This window comes from Heloderma suspectum, chromosome 5, assembly GCF_057233095.1.
Source record: "Heloderma suspectum isolate Gila_16-S chromosome 5, 16-S_ref, whole genome shotgun sequence".
Taxonomy (NCBI): domain Eukaryota; kingdom Metazoa; phylum Chordata; class Lepidosauria; order Squamata; family Helodermatidae; genus Heloderma; species Heloderma suspectum.
Window position 1 is genome coordinate 68,477,540 of NC_139462.1, and position 23,415 is coordinate 68,500,954.

Genomic DNA, 23,415 nt, shown 5'->3' on the forward strand with positions numbered 1-23,415 from the left:
GATAGCAGTTTTAGTTCAAAATATCTGGAGGGCACCATATTAGGAAAGGCTGAATGCAGCCCTACTAACAATCCATTCTCCCCATTTGATAGAGGAAAAGATCATAATATAAAAAATGTGCAAAGCTCTGTAAAATGGAAGGGTTTAATTTCTGAGGTTTGTTTGTTTTTAGAAAAATAAACTCTACAGTTACAGAACAAATTGTGTGAAAAGGTAATATTTTCCATGGTTAAAAACAGAACCATTTCTAATATGAACATTTAAGACAGCAATCCTAGGAACACAAGACACTGTCTAGAGGGCCATGCCATGTTTTGGTTTCTGGGCTCCAAACTCAGAGACAATGCTTGTAGGAATAATGTGTGATTTCAGATACATTGACCACCAGCCTCACCCCTTGGGTGGGGGTGGTTCTCATTCCCTTCTGGTTCCCCATAGCTTCACCCACATGCTCCGAGCTCGGAGCCAGGAAACCACGCTCCTCTCCCCCTCGTAGCCTGTGCAGAGAGAACTACACTGGCTGCCTGTCTGTGCTTGCAAAACAGAGTGTGGAGAGGGCAAAAAGGGGGCATGGTGGGGCGGAGAATGTGGAAGCCACTTTATGCTGTTTCCCATGGGGTCTCCAAACCAGTTCCTGCCCCCTTTCTGAAGCCCCAGCTAGACGTGTGAAATTGTGCATCTAGCCAAGAATGCAGGGTGGGCAGAGTGCAGAGGAGAGCTCCACCTGACCTGCATAGGATATTCACCAACCTACAACTTCAGAGGCTGGTGACTATCTCAATAGGATTGTATCCCCAAACTTTTTAAAATTCCATTTTCTTGGTTGTAACAAAGTAACTGCTGCTGGGCAGCTTATAGAGATCCAGCAAATAAATGTACATTTTACCTTCGCATCTTATTATAAAGTTATAGCAATGGCAACAGCTTTGCAATGTTCCAGACCACCTAGTTCACAAGAAACTACTGGCTATCAGCATAATATTACAGCCATTGTTCATCACAGCTCTTGGGTGTAAATTAATCACCCACAGGTGTTTTAGAAATAGTTAAAACTATGCATACTTATATAAGATAGTTGCGTACACACACGCAAACCTAACTTTGCTTTGTGTCTTCCTCCACAATAGTGGCTTGATTGTTAAATGCTGGTAAAAACAATGTGCTTGAAATCTCAAAGGTAATTATGTGATTGTTTCTGGCCAATTATTTCATGGGGAAATTACAAGGTAATCTTCCACGGAAAAGTGTGGTTGCTTGAAAAGCATTCACATGATATTTAGGATTTGATTAATTGCTCTTTCAGACACATCCACAATAATGCAGGGTCCCAGTACTAATCAAATACTCTTTTCAAATGCATGGGATGGAAGTAAAGACAGGCAACTTTCTTTCTTTCTTTCTTTCTTTCTTTCTTTCTTTCAAGTGTTTTTCCAATGTTTTCCCAGGGTAGTTTACAAAAAGAATAGACCAATTAAAATGGGGATACAAAAAGTAATAAACCAAAATCATAAAAGGAGCATACAACAGCAGGGTTAAAATTGTATCTAAAAAGCTCAGGAAAAGAAAAAGGTCTTTGCTTGGCACCCAAGCTATGATAAGATAGGAGCTAGATGAACCTCCCAGGGGAGGGTGTCCCAAAACTGGGGTGCAACCACAAAGAAGGCCCTCTCTCTGGTAGCCACTTGCTGCACCTTAGATGGTGGAGGTATCCACAGAAAGCCCTCCACTGAATATCTTAATGTATGAGTAGGTACAAGTATTTGGTCCTAATTCATGGAAGTCAAACCAGTACTTTGAACTGAGCCTGAAAACAAAGTGGGTGCTGGTATAGTTGGCATATCACAGGCATGATATGATCATAACGTCCAGTCCCAGTTGTAATCTAGTATCCATATTCTGCACTAACTCCAGTTTTTGAATAGTCTTTAAAGGCAGCTCCACACATAACATTATATTAGTCTAACTTGGAGATTAGCAGAGTATAGATAACTGAGGCCAGGCGATCTCTGTCCAGGTTGCGTACCACCTGGTATACTAGTCCAAGCTGCTAAAAGGCACTCTGTGCCAGTGAAACAATTTGTGTTTCCAGTGACAAAGATGGATATGAGACTGTTTCTTCCCACGGACTGCAACCCCATCCAGTGAGTGGTGGACACCACTCTCTTGGGCAGACAAACCACCTTCCCGCAGTACCTTCATCTTATCTGAACTGAGCTGTAGTTTATTGAGTCTCATCCAGTCCATAACTAGAGCCAGGCATTGATTTTGCACTTCCACAGCTTTGCCTGAATTTGATGAAAAGGAGAAACAGAGGGTTGGATCCAGATTTAATCATACTTAGAGTAGACCTATTGAAATCAGTGGGACTTAAGTTACTTCTGTCTCCAGAGTCACTGAAGACATCTCACCCCAAACAACTGGATGTTATCAAAAGCTGCTGAGAAATAACTAGGTAGCTCTCCCCCCATCTTTCTCCCAACATAGGTAATCCACGTACTAGTCATGATGGCTATATACTACCTCCAGTATTGGAGGAAGTATGCTTCTGTATACCAGTTGCTGGGAAACATGAGTGGAAGGGTGATATTCTGCTCATGACTTGCTTGTGGACTTCTTACTGGCATCTGGTTGGCAACTCTGGGAACCAAATGCTGGACTAAATAGGCCTTTGGGCTGACTCAGCAGGGATTTTCTTATGTTCTTAGCAGGGTGACCAAAACCAGTTTTCAAACCAGAGTTGAACCCTGACCAACAAGGATTTAGGCATTTAGTGTCATTCCAAAGTGCCTGGAGTATAGGTGCTTGTATAGCAACCACCTGCTTGAGCACCTTGCCCAGGAAGGGAATGTTAGCAACCAGCTGATCATTATTAAGGTCTTTCAGGTCCAAAGTAGGTTTCTTCAGGTGTGGTTGAATCAGTGTCCCTTTCAAAACAGATAGGATCTTCTGCTTTCTCATTGAGGTATTTATCATCTCCTAGACCCAGCTATTTCCCTGCTCAATGAAAGAAGCCAAGAGGGGCAAAGGTTGAGTACACATGAAGTAGGCCACATATGTCTAGAACCTTACCAAGTTCTCAAGCTTCAACAACTGAAATGCAGGATCAGACTGAGTTCTGGATGCTTCCATAGACTGACCTGATTCAACTGTCATGCACATCTGTCACAGCAGATGTGAGCAATTTTATCTTCAAATTGCTTCGGAAAATGTCACAGCAGGCCTCTGATGATTCCTTAACATCACCAGATGGGCCAGGGTGTAGAAGGTCCATGAGAACCTCCCAGAGAATCTCCACTGGATGACATTCTGAAGTGTCAGAAAATAATTGCTTCTTTGCTGACATCATGGCCACTGAGCAGGCTCTGTAATGTTCAGGGATGGATGAATCTGTCAATTTCAGTTTCTCTCAATTTCCGTCTTTTCCAGTCTCATCTGGAATTTTGAGAATGTGTTTTTTAAAAGTTCTCATGAACCTTTTTCTGTGCATTTCTTCTAATACACACATTTTTGTATGCAGCTTTGCCTATACACAATTTTGCAAGCAATATTCCTAATATAGTGCATTTTAAAATGTTCTTTCCTCAAATATAAGCATTTTATATGCATATTTTCATTGGAGAACTCAGTTACAAAGTTTGGAGAAGTGCAAATTTTGATGGATAACTGAGTTTTGGTCTGTACAGTGGTTTGAAACTGAGAAATTAGGGAAGTTTGAAGCTGAATTAATTTATCCTCCATTCCTAGTACTGAGTTCTGACTAGTGTCCAGTCAGTTTAACTGAGAATTTTCCACTTTCATATTGCCCTTGCTTTCCCCAGAATACCAAGGAGCTCACCAGGCTCTGCTTAGGGGAGGAGAGCATATAGGACTGACTGTGTGAGCCTCAGGGATCATCTCTGCATTCCACAGGGTGACAAGGGTATCAACATGAACAATTGGAAACAGATGTTACCACTTTGAAAAGGAGTACATATTGGGTTGGTTAAGAAGATGTATTTATTTTATTTATTAAAAAATAATTTTATAACACCTGTCATGTAAAACATATCCAGGCAGTGTAAAAGATTAAAACCATATAAAAAGATCAGTATACACTATAACTAAAACATACTAAAACAACTAGTGGCCATTGAGAAAACAAACAGAAAATCAAAATGACAGGCATTATGTATTGTAAAAAGCTGAGGTGAATTTTAAAAAAGTCTTCAACATGCATCTGAACTGCGTTAGAGTTGGCACATTTTATTTCTGCGGGGAGGGTATTCCAGGGAGTGGGTGCTGCCACAGAAAAGGCCCTCTTCCTGGTTGTCCCATGACCAAAAAGACTGAAGTTCATAGATGTGTCTTCACCCAGTGGATGCCCTCCTAAGCAGTCTCTCTATAGGTGATGCCTACTTTGGAGGAGGAAGAGTAATCTAGGGGTCTGGTGGAAGTAAAATAACTCTGAGATAAAACCCAGAGGAAGAAACTGTAGCCAAAACAAGATCCCATGAAAAAAGGGGATGGTTAAATTCCCTCAGGTGACAAAGTTGATGGTAAGTATTTCATGACTTCATTGGCTATACATACACACTCCATAATACACTCTTAACTGAGATGACTAAACACAGAAGTCACAGTGTGAAAAATTTATTTCTCTGTTGAGCTCCTGTGCAATGTTATTGCACCACTTAATGTTTCTCATAAGCCTTAACCAGGGACTTATGTACTACACAGAAAAGGACTCTTGTATGCACAGAGGTTAATTTAATTCAAGCTAATATGAAAATCCATCACTACATTTTGGAAAACAACCTCAGACTCTACACAGAAGAACTTAATGCAATCCAGGCGTTTATGAGAGCTGATGGTGATTTTAGCCAGCTGCACTATTGTGATGTAAAAGGAATTCCTTGTTATATGGTCGGGCACCTCATCAGCTGAGGGGAATGTAAGGATAAGTAGGCTAAATGAGCCAGTAGAAACATCTGTTGTACTCATAAATTTATATGAAGCAGTTCAGCTGTATGGAATTAAAATGATTCTTTACTAACACTTACTTTAATAAACCATAAAAGAAGTGGCATTGCAAATTATAGCTGCCACTGGAATTCTCAAATCAAACTAAATGCTTGCTCTTAAACCGAAACATGGATTCCCTTCCCCAGTCCATCATAACATTGTACTTCCTTTAGTACAATTATAAATAATTTACAAATTTTATCCTAGTCACCTAAACATTGTGTGAGAAAACCATTAGAGAGGGTTATAGTAACATGTTTGTGTTGTTATAGTAACAATTTCACATAGAGCCATGATGGCTATATACTACCTCCAGTATCACAAGCAGTATGCATCTGAATGCCAGTTGCTGGAGAATACATGTGGGAGGGTGATATTGCACTCATGTCCTGCTTGTGGACTTGCCACAGGAACCTGGTTAGCCCCTGTGGGAACAGAGAGCAGGGCTGCATAGGCTTTTGATCTGATACAGCAGAGCTCTTCTTATGTTCCTACAGTAAAGTCTAAGGAAAGTGCTGTGAGAAAAAATACCAGTTTTGCAAATATAACACTGTGATAATTTTATTTAGAATTCTGTTTTGTTGTGGATTATACATACAGAGCTAGGAAACAGCATTATAGCTAGTTATCTGGATAGATAGATGAATGACCACTTCCTCCTGTATATTCCACTGGTCTGGTTTACATGTCACAACTGCCCACCATGGGTTAATTTAGCCGCAGGGGTTGTTGCATCATGTGGGTGGCTATTTTTAATATTCAAGCCACAACTGTGATTTGTTGTGTCATCAGTGAGGGTGGGTTGTTGGTGCGGTTAACAAACCACCCACAACCCTAAAACTGTCCATGGGCTGATTCAGGGTTGTGGCTGGTTTGTTAACAATGGAGAAAAGAAAATGGAGAAATCCCAGGTGCCTATAGAAAAAGGTTTATTATAGTTCTTTTATACTGGCCCAATGTGTTTCAGAAATATTGTTTCCTTCTTCAGGAGCTTATCTTCTAGTCAATTTAGTAATATACAATTTGTAATACAAACGGAGGAGGTTTGTCTGACTTAGTATTAATTTCTTATTTTAGAATATTCCTACTGTTACATCAGAAGCCAAAATAGGGATGTTTCTGTTTGAAAACCAGCCAGACATGCTCCGTTCATAACTCCAGGTGTGATGGTGATCACTTTTTTGGAAAAAGCTCACACATTTTTGAGCTTGTGTTTGTGTTTGTAAAATGCATTCTTTTCTTTAAAGGACACATTTTCATGCTTTAACCTATGGGAGTAAAGGGTGCATTTGGGTCATACTATGAATAAAAATATGCTTAAAGATTCTGATATACAAAACACGACATTGAACATTTGAAAAGAAGTCTTCATTTCATATAAAATACCTCTTTCTTTTTTTTTTAGTGTCAAACTATTTTAAATTTCCCCTTCATGGATCACTGCCTTGTTGTGGCGAAGGGGCTTGCGTAACTCAGGGAAGCCATAAGCTATGCCGTGCAGGGCCACCCAAGATGGACAGGTCATGGCAGAGAGTTCTGACAAAATGTGGTCCACTGGAGAAGGAAATGGCAACCCACTCTAGTATTCTTGCCAAGAAAACCCCATGGAACGTATCACAAGGCTAAAAGAGATGACGCCAGAAGATGAGCCCCTCAGGTTGAAAGGTGTCCAATATACTACTGGGGAAGAGCAGAGGGAATTTCCAAGTAGCACCAGAAAGATTGAAGTGGCTGGGCCAAAGCTGCCTGAAAGGACACTCAGCTGTGGATGTGTCTGGTGGTGAAAAGAAAATCCGATGCTGTAAAGAACAATATTGTAACAATATTTATTGTTACGTTGGAATGTAAGATCAATGAATCAAGGTAAGCTGGAGGTGGTCAAACATGAGATGGCAAGATTGAACATTGACATCTTGGGAATCAGCAAACTAAAATGGACAAGCATGGGCAAATTTAATTCAGGTGACCATCATATCTACTACTGTGGGCAAGAATCCCTTAGAAGAAATGGAGTAGCACTCATAGTCAACAAAAGGGTGGGAAAAGCAGTACTGGGATACAATCTCAAAAACAATAGAATGATCTCAGTAGGAATCCAAGGCAAACCATTCAACATCACAGTAATTCAAGTCTATGCCCCAACCACTGAGGCCGAAGAAGCTGAGGTTGATTGGTTCTATGAAGACCTACAACACCTTCTAGAACTAACACCAAAAAAAGATGTCCTCTTCATCATAGGGGATTGGAATGCTAAAGTAGGAAGTCAAGAAATCACCGGGATAACAGGCAAGAATGGCCTTGGTGTACAAAATGAAGCAGGACAAAGGCTAATTGAGTTTTGCCAAGAGAACACGCTGATCATCGCAAGCACTCTTTTCCAACAGCACAAGAGGCGACTCTACACATGGACACCACCAGATGGTCAATATCGAAATCAGATTGATTATGTCCTTTGCAGCCAAAGATGGAGAAGCTCCATACCATCAGTAAAAACAAGACCTGGAGCTGACTGTGGCTCAGATCACGAGCTGCTTCTTGCAAAATTTCGGCTTAAATTGAAGAACGTAGGGAAAACCACTAAACCATTCAGGTATGACCTAAATCATATCCCTTATGAATATACAGTGGAGGTGCCGAATAGATTTCAGGGATTAGACCTGCTAGACAGAGTGCCTGAGGAACTATGGACGGAGGTCCGTAACATTGTTCAGGAGGCAGCAACTCAATCCATCCCAAAGAAAAAGAAATGCAAGAAAGCCAAGTGGCTGTCTGATGAGGCTTTACAAGTAGCCTAGGAAAGAAGGGTAGCGAAAAGCAAGGGAGAAAGGGGAAGATATATCCAACTGAATGCAGAGTTCCAGAGAATAGCAAGGAGAGACAAGAAGGTCTTCTTAAATGAACAATGCAAAGAAATGGAGGAAAACAACAGAACGGGAAAGACTAGAGACCTTCTCAAGAAAATCGGAGATCTCAAGGGAACGTTTTGTGCAAAGACGGGCATGATAAAGGACAAAGAAGGCAGGGACCTAACAGAAGCAGATGAGATGAAGAAGAGGTGGAAAGAATACACAGAAGAACAATACAGGAAAGATCTTAATGTCCCTGATAGTCATGATAGTGTGGTCACTGAACTTGAGCCGGACATCCTAGAGAGTGAAGTCAAGTGGGCCTTAGGAAGCATTACTAACAACAAGGCTAGTGGAGATGACAGTATTCCAGCTGAGCTACTTAAAATCCTAAAAGATGATGCTGTTAAAGTGCTGCACTCAATATGCCAACACATTTGGAACACTCAATAGTGGCCGCAAGACTGGAAAAGGTCAGTTTACATTCCAATTCCAAAGAAGGGCAACGCCAAAGAGAGTTCAAACTACCGTACAATTGCACTCATTTCACATGCCAGCAAGGTTCTGCTCAAAATCCTACAAGCTAGGCTTCAGCAGTATGTGAACCGAGAACTACTGGAAGTACAAGCTGGGTTCTGAAGAGGCAGAGGAACTAGAGATCAAATCGCCAACATTCGCTGGATCCTGGAGAAAGCAAGAGAATTCCAGAGAAACGTCTATTTCTGCTTCACTGACTATGCTAAAGCCTTTGATTGTGTGGATCACAACAAACTGTGGCAAATTCTGAAAGAGATGGGAGTACCAGACCACCTTACCTATCTCTTTGAGAAACCTGTACGAGGGTCAAGAATAGGGATGGACGAAAGTCCCTTACCTGGTCCTGCAGCTTTTTTTTGGGGGGAGGCACTCTGTTCCTCCCCCCAAAATTCTTGGCGGGTGGGGAGGCGCCCCATCCGTCCCTGCCGAAATTCTGGCCGGGGGGGAGCGCCCCATCTCCCCGGCTACGATAGAAAAAAGTAAAGTAAAAAAAAACAAAAACGTGATAGGCTACATAAAGATTTACGTAGCCTATCATGGCTGACTTTGAAAAAAAAAAAAAGCACATACGCAAATGGCGGCACCCATGGGCGCCGCCATTTGCGTTCCTTATTTGGGCACGGGTAGTCTATGTTAAGATTTACGTAGACTATGGTGAAAATAAGGACAACGCTATTTCCAAGTAAAGTAAAAAAAAACAAAAAATGTGATAGGCTACGTAAAGATTTACGTAGCCTATCACGGCTAGATTTTCAAAGTCAGCCATGATAGGCTACGTAAATCTTTATGTAGCCTATCACGTTTTTTTTTTTTTTACTTTACTTGGAAATGGCGGCGGCGGCAGCCGGTCAGAAGACTGGCTGCCGCCGAACCGCCGCTGAACCGCCACCAGGACCCGCCGCTGCGAGGGACATTCGCACGAGGTAAGTCCCATCCCGGGGAGGGCGGGGGGGTGTTGGAGAATTTCCCCACCAATTTCGGGGGGCCGAATGCATTGGCATTCGGCCTCCCAGAGATTCGTGGAGAAATTCTCCGACATCCCTAGGCAGTAACAGTAAGAAACAGACATGGAACAACCAATTGGTTCAAAATTGGGAAAGGACTGGAGTATGACAAGGCTGCATATTGTCGCCCTGCTTATTTAACTTATATGCAGAGTACATCATGAGAAATGCCGGGTTGGATGAATCACACAGTTAGAATTAAGATTGCTGGGAGAATTATCAACAACCTCAGATACGAAGATGATACCACCCTAATGGTAGAAAGCGAAGAGGATCTAAAGAGCCTCTTTTTGAGGGTGAAAGTGGAGAGTGCAAATGCTGGTTTGAAACTCAACATTAAAAAAACAAAGATCATGGCATCTGGCCCCATCACTTCCTGGCATATAGAAGGGGAAGAAATGGAAGCAGTGACAGTTTTTATTTTCTTGGGCTCCAACTTAAGATCACCGCAGATGGTGACTGTAGCCATGAAATTAAAAGATGCTTGTTCCATGGCAAAGCTATGGCAAACCTAGACAGCATAGGAAGAAGCAGAGACATCACCTTGCCGACAAAGGTCTGTATAATCAAACTATGGTTTTCCCAGTAGTAACGTATGGCTGTGAGAGCTGGACTGTAAGGAAGGCTGAGCGCCGAAGAATTGATGCTTTCGAACTGTGGTGCTGGAGAAGACTCTTACGAGTCCCCTGGACTGCAAGGAGGTCAAATCAGTCCATCCTAAAGGAAATCATCCCTGAGTGCTCATTGGAAGGACAGATACTGAAGCTGAAGCTCCAATATTTTGGCCACCTAATGCGAAAAGAAAACTCCCTGGAAAAGACCCTGATGCTGGGAAACATTGAAGGCAAAAGGAGAAGGGGACGGCAGAGGATGAGATGGCTAGATAGCATCACCGATGCAATGAGTATGAACTTGAGCACACTCCGGGAGAGAGCGCAGGACAGGAAGGCCTTGCGTGCTGTGGTCCATGGGGTCACGAAGAGTTGGACACGACTTAACGACTGAACAACAACAATTTTAATTTTAGTTAGCACAAAATGCAGAAGACCCTGATAATAAAGCTCTCACAAAATCAGGTTTAGGTTGTTGTTTTTTCAGTCAATAAACACAATACTAGTACAGATTAAAAAAACAAGACCACAATTGTGCAAGAAAATGAAATAATCTCTAAAGATGTCTGCTAATTCCTAAACACAGTTATTAGGAAAAAAGCCCCATTTAACAAAGTGAGACTTACTTCTGAGTAAACTGAAATAGGGATGTGTGGTAAATGTCTCAAATATTTAGGTGAGAAGACAGAAATATCCACAAATATTACAGAAAAAAACATGTTTCACACATCCCTAGTATATATCATAGGAATATGGATGTATTTACTACATATGGGATACAACAGGAAAGAGGAACCTGGAAGGATTAGTGATTTCTTAGGATGACATTATGGAAGTAGATTTTCTAATAGCACATTACACATAAAAGCCCAACAGCTGCCTTTCTAGGGAAGGAAAGAGGAGGAGTAATTGGAACCTAGAAACAGCCCAAGGGGCAGCAGCAGTGTGTGTGTGTGTGTGTGTGTGGGGGGGGGTGTTCTTAACCATTTCCCCATCTGCCACATCTCCAAATCATCAACCCACAAACTGCTGTTTTCTTCTTGGGGTTCCAGCTGTGTGTTTGAAGAGAAGCAGCTGCTAGAGAAATAGTTAAGCATCCATTCTCTCTACCTGATGCTTTTGGACAGGTAAACATGCAGTGTGTGTGTGTGAGTGAGTGGGGAGTAGCTTTGGCACATAATTTGGAGTGGGAAAGTGGCAAGGTTAAATATCCCTCATCACCTCCAAATCACCCTCCTGAAATGGCTTTTCCCCTAGGCAAAGCAACGATCAAGCTTTTGTTCCATACATTTGCATGTAACGTATTGTTCCACCTTCATTCATGAGTTGTCTTTCATCTGGAATAATTTTGTTCTGGTTTCCCTCCAGGTGCCTCAAGATGGGGCTATTTTCTTTCAAATGGACCACAGGAAAGAACAAAAACATCTTCTTTTCCCCTAGAATTCTGCATCTGATCTTGAACAAATTTATAGGTTGTGCTGGCAATGAGAAATGGTAAGCTATTTCCATCACCCCTCCTCCTTCAAGATGAAAAGTTCAGAGAAAGGTAGAGCAGACAATGTGTCATGTCTTTCGATAGATTTAGACACTGAGCAATTTTTATTTAAGCCAATGTTACCTTTTGTAGGCCGAGGAAGAAGCATACTTTCCTGCTATAATAGGTATCATTGGAGGGATTATAGAAGTATGTAAGCAATGCCTGTCAAAACTGCCTTATTTGTGCAGCATTTTCTGTTCTTTATACAATCAGCAGTGTTTTTGAGGAGACTTCTGAACGTGTTTTGCATTCTAATTAGAGCTATTACGGCAGGTTGTCAAATCAGTGTTGAGGCTAGGTATATTTTAGTCTTGTCTGCCACAACCTAAATAACCTCTCTTTAAATGCCCTCAGAATCCAGAACAGGGTACGCTTTATGGGCTTTTGAGTAATGGCATAATTGCAGAAATTGACAGTATAATATAAAAAATGTTGGCACAACATTATTTTATAAACAATTCTTGCCTTAAGAAGACAGAAATTGGTACGGTCATCATGCACAGTTTGGAAAATGCACATCTGATGATCTCATCGTCTTTAAAAATGTAGCTTGATTATCATTTGCCTTTTGTTTGTGCTTTTATGTGTAGAAGGGCAGAACAGCTGCAACTTGACAGGCCCATCATATGAACGCCTGCATCATCGGAAGCTAGTGAGCATTCTGTAGTGGCTGTCTATGGCAGGTGTGGTGAACCTGTGGACTGCAATTCTCATCATCCTTGAGCATTGACCATGCTGGCTGGGGCTGATGGGACTTGAAGTCCAACAACATCTGTAGGGCCACAGATTCCCCATCCCTGATCTATGGCCTTTAAAGGTTACTCTCTGGGTATGCTGCTCATTTCCAGTCCTTTTTCCTTGAAACATGGGTAGGGATGGACTGTTTCCCATCTGTGTCACTTTTGCATGTGTTCACACCCAAATGCCCATTTTGTCCCATTTCTGCATTCATCTGCAAATCAAACAAAAATCCTGCATGAAGGTACACATTTAAATATGCATCTTAAAATAGAGATTACCTCTCAAAATACAGATTTCTAAGGATGCAATCCTATTCATGTTTAGTTGTCCTACTCCCAGCATGGGAGTACTCCCAACCAGCATGGACTTTTTTCTATCTAAACCTGCATAGGATTGTGCCCTAAATATATTATTCCTCAAAATATGCATTTTTCAATGTATTTGATACAATTCTTGACTCAAAAACCATTTCAGAACATCTAGGAAGTGTACAACCCCTTCCACTTTGTAAGGAGCTACCTTAAAAAGGTAAAGGTAAAGGTGTCCCCAACCAGTCGTGTCTGACTCTAGGGTGTGGTGCTCATCCCCGTTTCTAAGCCGAAGAGCCAGCGCTGTCCAAAGATACTTCCGTGGTCATGTGGCCAGCATGACTGGACACCGAGGTGCACGGAACGCTGTTACCTTTCCCGCCAAGGTGGTACCTATTTATCTACTTGCAATTTCTTGCTTTCGAACTGCTAGGTTGGCAGAAGCTACCTTACTGAGTGACATTCTTTATCTACCTAACCCAGCCAGTACTATTTGCTATGACTGGCAGTAGCTCTCCAAGCTTAGAAACCAGGAGTGTCAAACCTGTTTCAGCCCCAGAGCCAAATTCAGTTTCAGAGAAGCTCTCGGGGGACAATTCCCATGGTGGTGGTGTTAAGGGGTGGGGGATGCTGCTGAAAGCAAAGAAGTGTTGTTGTTGTTGTTGTTAACTATTTGTTTGAGTTCTGTGAAGTTTGTCCCTGGTAGAGGATCCGGGGTGGGTAGCCTGCCTGATAGGTGGAAGCAAGGCGGCATGTGTCCACCTGATGGAGGCAGTGGGGGAGTGTTGGGGGCCAGAACATACCGAGGCTGGGCGGCAGGCGCTGGCAGAGCGCTAGGGGCAGGCCATGCCAGGTAAGGGGAACAAGGGGGAGATGTGTAATATCTGTCCCCTGTTCCGGGCCTGTCCAGAGCCAAAGGATGGCTGGGGGAGGCGTGACTCCATCTTCTGGCCTTCGTTTGCTGCTTGGCAATGCCAGGTCTGTTACCCAGAAAACTTCCCTCATCCATGACATGATCCTGGATGAGGGTGCAGACCTGGCATGTATTACGGAGACCTGGCTGGCTGGGGCCGCTGCCCAAACTCTTGCGGCCATGTGTCCAGCCGGGTTTTCGTACGCACAGCAGCTGAGGGCTGGGGATTGGGGAGGGGGAGTGGCTGTTATCTATTGAGAGTCCTTGGTCTTCACCAGATCCCCATTCTGGGAGACCAAGGTTGCTGAGTGCATGTACTGGAGGTTGGGCCCAAAAGGCAGTCTGGGGATTCTGCTTGTGTACCGTCCACCCCGCTGCATGACTGACTCCCTGGCCGAGGTGCTTGAGGTGGTCTCTGATGTGCTTGTGCAGTCCCCTAAGTTATTGGTGTTGGGGGACTTCAACGTACATTCAGAGGCTGTCCTCACAGGAGCACCTTGGGACTTCATGGAGACCTGCACCATATTCCAACTGGGCCCACCCACGTAGCTGGTCATGCGCTAGACCTTGTGTTTGTTTCTGGAGAAGCAGGGAGTGATCTGGAAGTCGGGGGTATATCCACCCCCCCCTTGTCATGGTCAGACCACTATCTGGTGACATTAGACTTCTCGGTCTCACAACCCCTCTGCAGGGGTGGAGGACCCATTAAAATGGTCTGCTCCAGGCGTCTTATGGATCCGAATGGATTCCTGAACACGCTTGGGGATTCTCTGGAGCATGCCAACGGCCACTCGCTTCAGACCCTGGTGAGTGGGTGAAATGCTGCAATCACTGGGACATTAGATTGGGTGGCTCCGAAACGCCCTCTCCCCCTGAACAGGGCTGACTGCACCATGGTTCAATCCGCAGTTACAAGCTCTGAAACAGGAAGTGAGACAGCTAGAGAGCCGGTGGCAGAAGTCTCGCTCCAAAGACTATCAGAGCTGTATCTTCAGCCTATCATGTGACAGTGAAGGCAGCAAAAAAGGAATATTATGCTGCCTCTATCGCGTCTGCAGAGTACTTAGGCATGGTGGAGAATTCCACCACAGATCTTGGTGAGGCTGAATGCCAGCGCATTCAGCCCCTCGAAATCTGTGGCGGAAAGAAGCCCCTCGCAACCCCCCTGCAAAATGGGCCCAGAACAGAGCCTACCTTGGTCGGCCGTTCTGATGCTCCTCGAATGACGGCTGTGTCTGCAGCCGCCATTCGCGTCTTTCAAATGGCCGTGATAGGCTATGTAAATACTTACGTAGCCTGTCATGGCTAAAAAAGGGAACGCAAATGGTGGCTGCCGTAGCCGCCGCCATTTGCGTTCCTTTTTTTTTTTTTGCCATGATAGGCTACGTAAATATTTACGTAGCCTATCATGGGCTGGCGTAGGGACGCAAATGGCGTCCCCTACGCAGGATGCCATTTGCGTCCGCACCAGTCCGACAGCGGCTGGAGGCCCCACTGCAGGTTGGCCCGGCCGGAGGCTCTGCAGAGCAGAGCCAGCTGGGCAGGATTCCGGGGCAGAGAAACGGATCACCTCCCCCCCCATCGAGGATTCCGGGGGGAGGAACGGCACCTGCAGAACCCGGCGGAGCGAGGTAAGCGGGGTTTCATACACCCCTAAGAGTGCTGTCCCAGGAGGCTGTTCCAAGTGGTCCGGAGCCTTGTTGGTCCAGTTGCTCCAGAACTGCTGGTTTTTATTTATTTGAACTGTTTTATTGTTGTACATCACCCAGAGTGGTTGGGTGACCAGCCAGATGGGCGATTAATAAATTTAATAAATAAATCCCATAGAGAAAGCGAGAGGGCGAAGGGAAGCATGATGGATAAAAGAGGGTACTGCAGTTATGGCTGTAAATGGAGCTGGAGATAATGAATAAAGTGTTCTTTAGAAATACTGGACTTTCTTTCTTGTGGAGGAAGGGGCAGATGCAGAACAAATGGCAACCATCTCTTAAACAGCACACAGCAATCAGGCTTTTCTTACCACCCCCACTGCTTCAACTTCTGGCTTCCCAGGAAAAGCAGCCATGGGGCCCTGATCCAGTGCTGCACGGCCAATTCAGATTGTGCCCTTGCACCGGTTTTCTCCCAGGCTACTTTTTCTTCAGCCTAAAAGGAACAGCACAAAGCATACTTCTTAGAAACCATCATTAATTTAATATGTCATTTGGCCCTTAAATTCAGACATCAGGCTAGCACTTTCTTGGGGATGATTCTAGAGACCTGCTGATAGGCAAACACTGCAAAGAAACCTTCTGTTATCTATGTGTTCCTCTACGTTATGCCCCTATCTCTAAGGGTGCGTTAAGATCTCTGAATTTAGACTAAAGCCAGTAGGGAAAGCCATCTTGTCTCCCCAAGAATGACCCTTGGAATTAGGTTACTGTCCCAGGAACACTGCCTGTGTTGCTGGGAGCAGCCAAGCCACCACTTGAAGTGGCAGCAAGGCTTTTGGGGAAGTTGAAGAAACAACAACCCTCAACTACCTCATTTTGGGGGTGGTCCACTCCACCTGATAATGTGTAGAATATGCCTGCCTCCAGTCTTCTGGGGTGCTTACGAAACTTGCTGTGCCAAATACTTTGCCAAGCATTAATTCATATCCTTTGCAACACTGTGTGGACAAAAATTCTTCTTTCTACTCCATGGAGTTTCCAGAAATATTATAGTCATACTTTCATACAGTATAATAAACAGTTTCAAAGTTATTTTAGGCACCATTTCCTGTTTATTTTAGCTGACAGATGCAGCACGTGCTTGAAGCATGACTCTGAATTATGGCATCAGCAGTAGGTTTCCAGAAGTATCATGTGACCTGCAAAAACACCCTCAGCAGAGAAATGGAAAGGGAAATCTTTAACCGGTTAGCAAGAACTATTTCACCAGCCTACCACTAAGGAAGCACCTGCTGATACGCCCATTCTGCTAAGAACTGAACTATGCTCTGCCTTCATTTGAATTGTAGATTCAGCTAATATATTTAAAAGACTCCATTTCTTTCAGTCAAGAAAATGTCAACACATATACACACAAAAGCCCTAAGAGCTACAAACTAACAAGAGTAAAGTATATCTTCTATTTGTACGCATTTGAGTTTTGTAGCTATTGTACGTGTACAAAATACTAAACAGTATGCATGAAATTTAAACAGAGACTTGCACTTACATTTTCTTACATGTCTCAAATAGCGGGAAAACCCTAACCTTACTTGTTCTCAATTAGCGTTCTAAGATTGGTTTAAGTGGTCTTACATTTAGTCTTAAAAGCATTACATCAATTCTGCTATGAAAGGAGCATATTATAAGGGGTTACTCTGAAACTTTCAGTAATAGGTCAAAGAAGGAAACCCCAAGGAAGATAATTTGAGAACAAACTCATCTGAGACCAAAACAGAAGCAATAAACCAAGTTCAGAATTAATATCTACTGCCTCTTCCCTTTTCTACACAAGTAGAGGAAGGCAAGAAAATATAGATTCTGCCTTTCCTCACTGAGACCCTGTGTGTGGTCTACATTTCCCCTTATTCAGGATGGTATCCTTCTATTACCAGGAGCACTGAAAATTAGTTATTTAATTAATGCAACAAACCCCTAATATGTATTTCATCACCTTCAGAGGTGGGTAGTCATGAAATGTGTTTCTAGATGTGACTCACAGAGATTGGGAATATAGATTTGGCCTGGGGCAAACAGTGAATAGTTACACTTTTCTTTGCCTGCATTTTCCCCTCCTCTAAAACTGCAATCTGCAGTAGCATTCACTTTTTCCCCTCTGTAGGGAAAAATAGAACCACCAATATCTATGTTCTTTAATTTAATTTATTTTTTATGCTTCGTATTAATCATTTCCCCTCTACACTCCTTCTAAGTCCACAGATGAAATAATGTTTCCCTGTCCTTGGAGTAATATTTTTGTTTGTTTTTCTTGGAATCAGCCTTCCTCCCCCCCCCCAGTCTTCTCCATCAGATTATATATACATACATATATATATATATATATATATATATATATATATGTGTGTATGTGTGTGTGTGTGTGTGTGTGCGCGCGCGCACACACACGCGCATATCATTTTTGTTGCTGTTTTTATTCCCATATTAAGTTTGCAATCCCAACCACATATACAAGGGAGTAAGTCCCATTAAACTCAAAGAGATTTACTCCTGAGTAGACATGTATAGGATTGTGCTGTAAATGTGGAATGCATTTAATGGGTCACTTCTCTCCTTTAACAATAGCAGCTGCAGGGGAGGGGGAAAGCAGGATTGTGACTATGGTGCATGGGAAAGGAGATTTATGCCCATTGAATATACTAATTTCCCACTGAATATGCTGATAGAATTTTGCCTTTCAGTAATTAGGTTACAGTCTTCAAGCATCGGAGGTTGGTGGCTCTGATTTCAGTAGGGCTTTGAATCCATTCTAGGTTTCAGTCAGAACCAGCCAGAACTTTAAAGGAACTATCCAAGGTGTTGAACCTATTTTGGTATAGGGTTCAGCACCTTGATAGCTCCTTCAAAGTTCTGGCTGGTTCTGACTGAAACCCAGAATGGGTGCACAGCCCCACTGAAATCAGAGCCACCAGCCTTCACTGTCTTTGATAGAATTCCTAATACTATATTTCTAGGAGTTTTGATTAACCATGTAGTACAGTTACACCAGTGAAGTTCCACCCTGATTTTAAAATCCTTTCAGTTGCTGATATTTTTTTTTTTGATATTATGTTGTTGTCTTGCTGTGCACTACAAATATAATAGGATATTCTTGTTTATTAGGACTTGATTAGATCTTGTCATTTATTGTTTGAGCATTTGTTTATTTTAGTCTTAATTCCTGTTCAGGATATAATTTCCCCTCTAGCATGTTCTTTGCAAATATAAAGCTATTTTAATTGCATTAATTATTCAGTGTTCATTATTACCATTTAAATTTTATTTTCTTACCATGAGAAACAAATTTTATTTCCTAAGAGACTTATCAAAACAGTAGTATTCTGATACATCAGTCTTTTCCAACCTGATGCCCTCCAGATGTGTTGGACTACATTTCCATAATTCCCAGCCAGTATAAGGCTGTGTTACATGCACCCATTTCAGGACAATGAGGGATGGCCTCATATGAGGGGGGGGGGGGGAGGAAACCTGAAAAATGATTAGTGTCTTTACACTCATTGTATTTTCCACCTTGAATAAATTTAGTACAGTAGACAGATACAAGACCCAAAGATGGGGCAGATGAATTCCTGAAAATAGAAAACTGTTCATAAATTCAAATTGTCACTGACAAAATAGAAGCATAGTTCTGAAAAAGTGCGTGTCCTGTCTGACTTGGCTCAAAGTTCCCAAGAGAGCTGATCTGAAGCAGCTGCGCTTACCAGAAGGGTGAAGCAGAGTCAAATATGATAAAGCAGAGTCAAGTCCAGCTAAGCAGGATAGTAAGGTAAGGTCTGCCAGGACTTTGCACAGGTCTGTGCTGTTTGGAATCCAGTCAAGAATGAGCTGCTGTCTCAGCAACATGAGTCCTTATGAAGCCTTCTGAAGGCTGGCAGGTCTTGACCTGCTGTTAACCTTGCCCCCTCTGAACCTGAGGAGTCTGGTAAAGCTACACAATCTGGCCGGTAAGGTCCCAGAGTAGCAAACGGTGGGTTACTGGATGAAGCCTACTCCTCTGAGTCAGAGGGGGTAGCGATGCCAGAGAACAGACAGCAAGGAATAGTGGCCTAGTTCTCATTGAGGTGGTAAACTTCATTCTGCAGGTGGCACTCCCATATTAGAATGTTTCCCCATGGAAAAACATTCCTATCCATATAGACAACAAATAGCATGTTAGGGAGAAAGCTAGGCTTAGAACCTTCATCCTGACATGGAGTTCCTTATGTGGAAGCACTTTTTGTTTGCTTGCTTTGTATGCGACACTTTATCTGAAATGGTACAGCCGAATGTATGGGCTGATCAGAATCTTGAAGAGTGTGCATCATCAACATCATCATCATTGATGAAAATCTATTGCATAGCTATGCAAGCTTCTCCCATTTGAATTAAGTGAGGAGGATGCCTAACTCTGTGCTATATCATGGTTTGGGCCTTTTGCTGTGGTTTACTGAAAACAGCATTGTTGTTTAGATAAATATTGATTTTGGCAGAGGCTACATTTCAAAAGATCACATGTGGCGGGGGGAGAAAGGGCACTATTTTTAGACAGGAGTAAAATATGCAGCAGAGGTCGGAATTAAGATTGCTGGGAGAATTATCAACAACCTCCGATATGCAGATGATACCACCCTAATGGCAGAAAGTGAAGAGGATCTAAAGAGCCTCTTGTTGAGGGTGAAAGTGGAGAGTGCAAAAGCTAGTTTGAAACTCAACATTAAAAAAACTAAGATCATGGCATCTGGCCCCATCACTTCCTGGCATATGGAAGGGGAAGAAATGGAAGCAGTGACAGATTTTACTTTCTTGGGCTCCAAGATCACCGCAGACGGTGACTGTAGCCATGAAATTAAAAGACGCTTGCTCCTTGGGAGGAAAGCTATGGCCAACCTAGACAGCATAGTAAGAAGCAGAGACATCACCTTGCCGACAAAGGTCCGTCTAATCAAAGCTATGGTTTTCCCAGTAGTAATGTATGGCTGTGAGAGCTGGACTATAAGGAAGGCTGAGCGCCGAAGAATTGATGCTTTCGAACTGTGGTGCTGGAGAAGACTTACGAGTCCCCTGGACTGCAAGGAGGTCCAATCAGTCCATCCTAAAGGAAATCAACCCTGAGTGCTCATTGGAAGGACAGATAATGAAGCTGAAGCTCCAATATTTTGGCCACCTAATGCGAAGAGAAAACTCCCTGGAAAAGACCCTGATGCTGGGAAAGACTGAAGGCAAAAGGAGAAGGGGACGGCAGAGGATGAGATGGCTAGATAGCATCACGGATGCAATGAATATGAACTTGAGCACGCTCCGGGAGAGAGCGCAGGACAGGAAGGCCTGGCGTGCTATGGTCCATGGGGTCACGAAGAGTCGGACACGACTGAACGACTGAACAACAACAACAAAAATATGCAGCAAGTTTAGGCTGCAGTCCTATACCCGCTTCCCTGGGAGTAGGCCCCATTGAAGTCAGCAACACTTCCTTCTGAGTAGACATGCAGAAGACTGTGCTGATATTTCTTTATAATAGAATTCATAACCCGTGTTTTCATAACATTCATAACAAAAGCATACAAGACAAAGAAGCAAAAGTAATCTAATACATTAAATTCACCAAAGCTAAAAACAAAAACAAAAGAAAAAACCCAGCACAAAAGCACAAGGGAGCCACAGAGGTAAACAAACATCACAATCTAAACAGCAATAAAATCGTAAGTGTGCTGGAAAAGAAATGCTGGTGGAACAGAAATAGGGAGATAATCTAACCCACGCTTGCCCAGCCTGGTGCCCTCGAGATATGTTGGACTTTAACTCCCATAATTCCTAGCCAGCATGGCCAATGGTCATCTTCCCACATGGAAACCTTGACTAATGACCATGCTGGCTGGGACTTATGGGAGTTGCAGTCTAACACATCTGGAGAGCACCAGATTGGGGAAGGCTGATCTAATCATTCAGGGCAGGTAATTCTGAGGAAGCCCTTTCCTGTGTTGCCACTGAGTATGCCTCAGAAAGCCCTGGCATGCACAAGAGATTTTCACCCTTGGTTCTTAAAAGGTGGGCAGATTCACATGGGGGCAGGTGGTCCTTCAGGTAACCTGGTCCCAAGCTGTTAAGGTAACCAGTACCTTGGATTGCATTCAGAATCAGATTGGCAGCCAGTGCATCTGATACAGTTAAGGGGGTCTCACTTGGCACTGGTTAACTTTTTTTGTGGCAGTTTCCAAGTAGTCTTCAAGGACAGCCCCATATAGAACATGCTACAGTAGGCCAGTTGAGAAGTAGCTAAAGCACATATGTTCAACGATCTGCTCAAGATAGTTCCAGGGTTTGCATGGCATAATTGGCCTCATTTGTCATCTATAACATATGCATATTTCAGATGGCCTTGTGGCCCATGTGTAATTGTCTGTGGAATGGATGGCGCAGACATTTAGGCTTGCTACCTGCTTATAGAAGGGGACATACTCAGACTTCTGTTATTACTTTGAAAAGTTTTTTTTCCACCGTTAGACATTTTACACATCTATCTCTAAGCAAATCTCTAAAAATTGCAAACAGATGTACAATATAGAGAGTACACAGTCTCCAAGTTCTAGTTTAGATCTCCTCCTCCCTTTTCTCCGAGTCATGATAATGTATTTCATTGCACAACTGAGTTGTGATGAGCACAAATGGAAAGTGCTGTCTATCTGCCAAAAATAATACCATCAGCTGCATTTCGTTTTCATTTGGAAGAAAGGTTTTGAAGTGACTCTCCTGGATGAAGAAAGGTAATGGATTGACATATTTGGCGCAATTTTTGAGCAGTCTGATTGTCTGAAAGACTCTCAGACTGTTGTAAGTTTAATATTATGGACCTAATGAATAACTGAAGATAGCTTTTAAAGATGAACTCTTTGGACACAATCCACCACTGTTGGAATGATTTTTGATTTCGGTGGATGAGAGTTAAGCATGTGCTTAGCCTGCTGGAGTTGGATATGCTACAGAATCCTGGAAAAAGCTTGGATCTGCTGCATTATTTGAATTAGAATTTGGGGACTGATTCAGAAATGGTCAACAGCATGCACATTGCATGCTTCAAAACAAAACAAAACGATGGCCATTGAGGGACTGCTGGGATACCAGAAGTTGTGTCATTACTAAGCAGCCATGATTTTCAAAGCTGTTTCTCATCCTCTTTTAGACTGAGACGCCCTTCCTCACAACAGTACTACAGCACTTTTATAATAAACTCATAAAGCATGCTAGCATCACAGCAGGACATTTCTCATGCTTAATCCCCAAATGGCCAACTTGCCTTGTAGATAAGAACTACAGTGACAGCCTGGGAGATCATGTGGTGGTTCTTTGCCATTTCACCAGCAAAGGTTCTAGTATAATTGCATTTGAAAATGAAATCCTTCCAAAGTATTTATCGTGACATAACTTGAGAGGACCTTGAAATAGTAGTTTAATGTTTCTGTTGAGGTGGTGGAATATGTAGTGTGTTGAGATTTGCCACTGAATGGTTTAACAGATGTGGGACTTTAATGCTCATGTGCCAATTGCATTTGGAACATCAACATCATTTTTGAACTCCAGAAAGAGATCCTTTCCTAATGATTTCCATTTTCTAATTCCAAAGCTAGTTTGTTCCACTGCAATATTAATGTTTATTACATTAAACTATGTGCATATCTGTAGAAGGGCTTGTATAAAATTTTGGATATTCTTAGGGGAACGATGTGATATTGAAGAGGGTGTCCATGGCAAAATGGTACTATGGCTAGAGTTGCCTGGGTTTTAGGATCAAACTTTCAGCTGTCTGTTGGGAGAGGGAGGAGATGTTCTGAGATGAAAGATGGTATCTAAGTGAAAATTAAAAGAATGTAAAAGCCTTAAACGAATTTCATCAGAAGGATATATGTTCTGCTACAGTTCATGTAGACTCCACATTGCAGAGTCAACTCTTCAAGACCTCCACCAGGGTCCTGTGCATATTATATTCATGTAAATTGTGTTCTTATTGCCACAATAATATAAAAAATGGCTGGTGGAGAACATTATGAACAAAACAGTTCTATAGAAAATGCAACCACCACTCTTTGTCATTTAAGCTGTAATCTTATCACCCCTAGGAGAGTGTCAAGGGACAACAAGGTATCGCTAAGGTGGCCACTTACATATCACCAAAACAGAGGAAATAAAAAAAAAACCAGGACAAAAGAGGACACAGATTTGCATTTTAAAATGTGC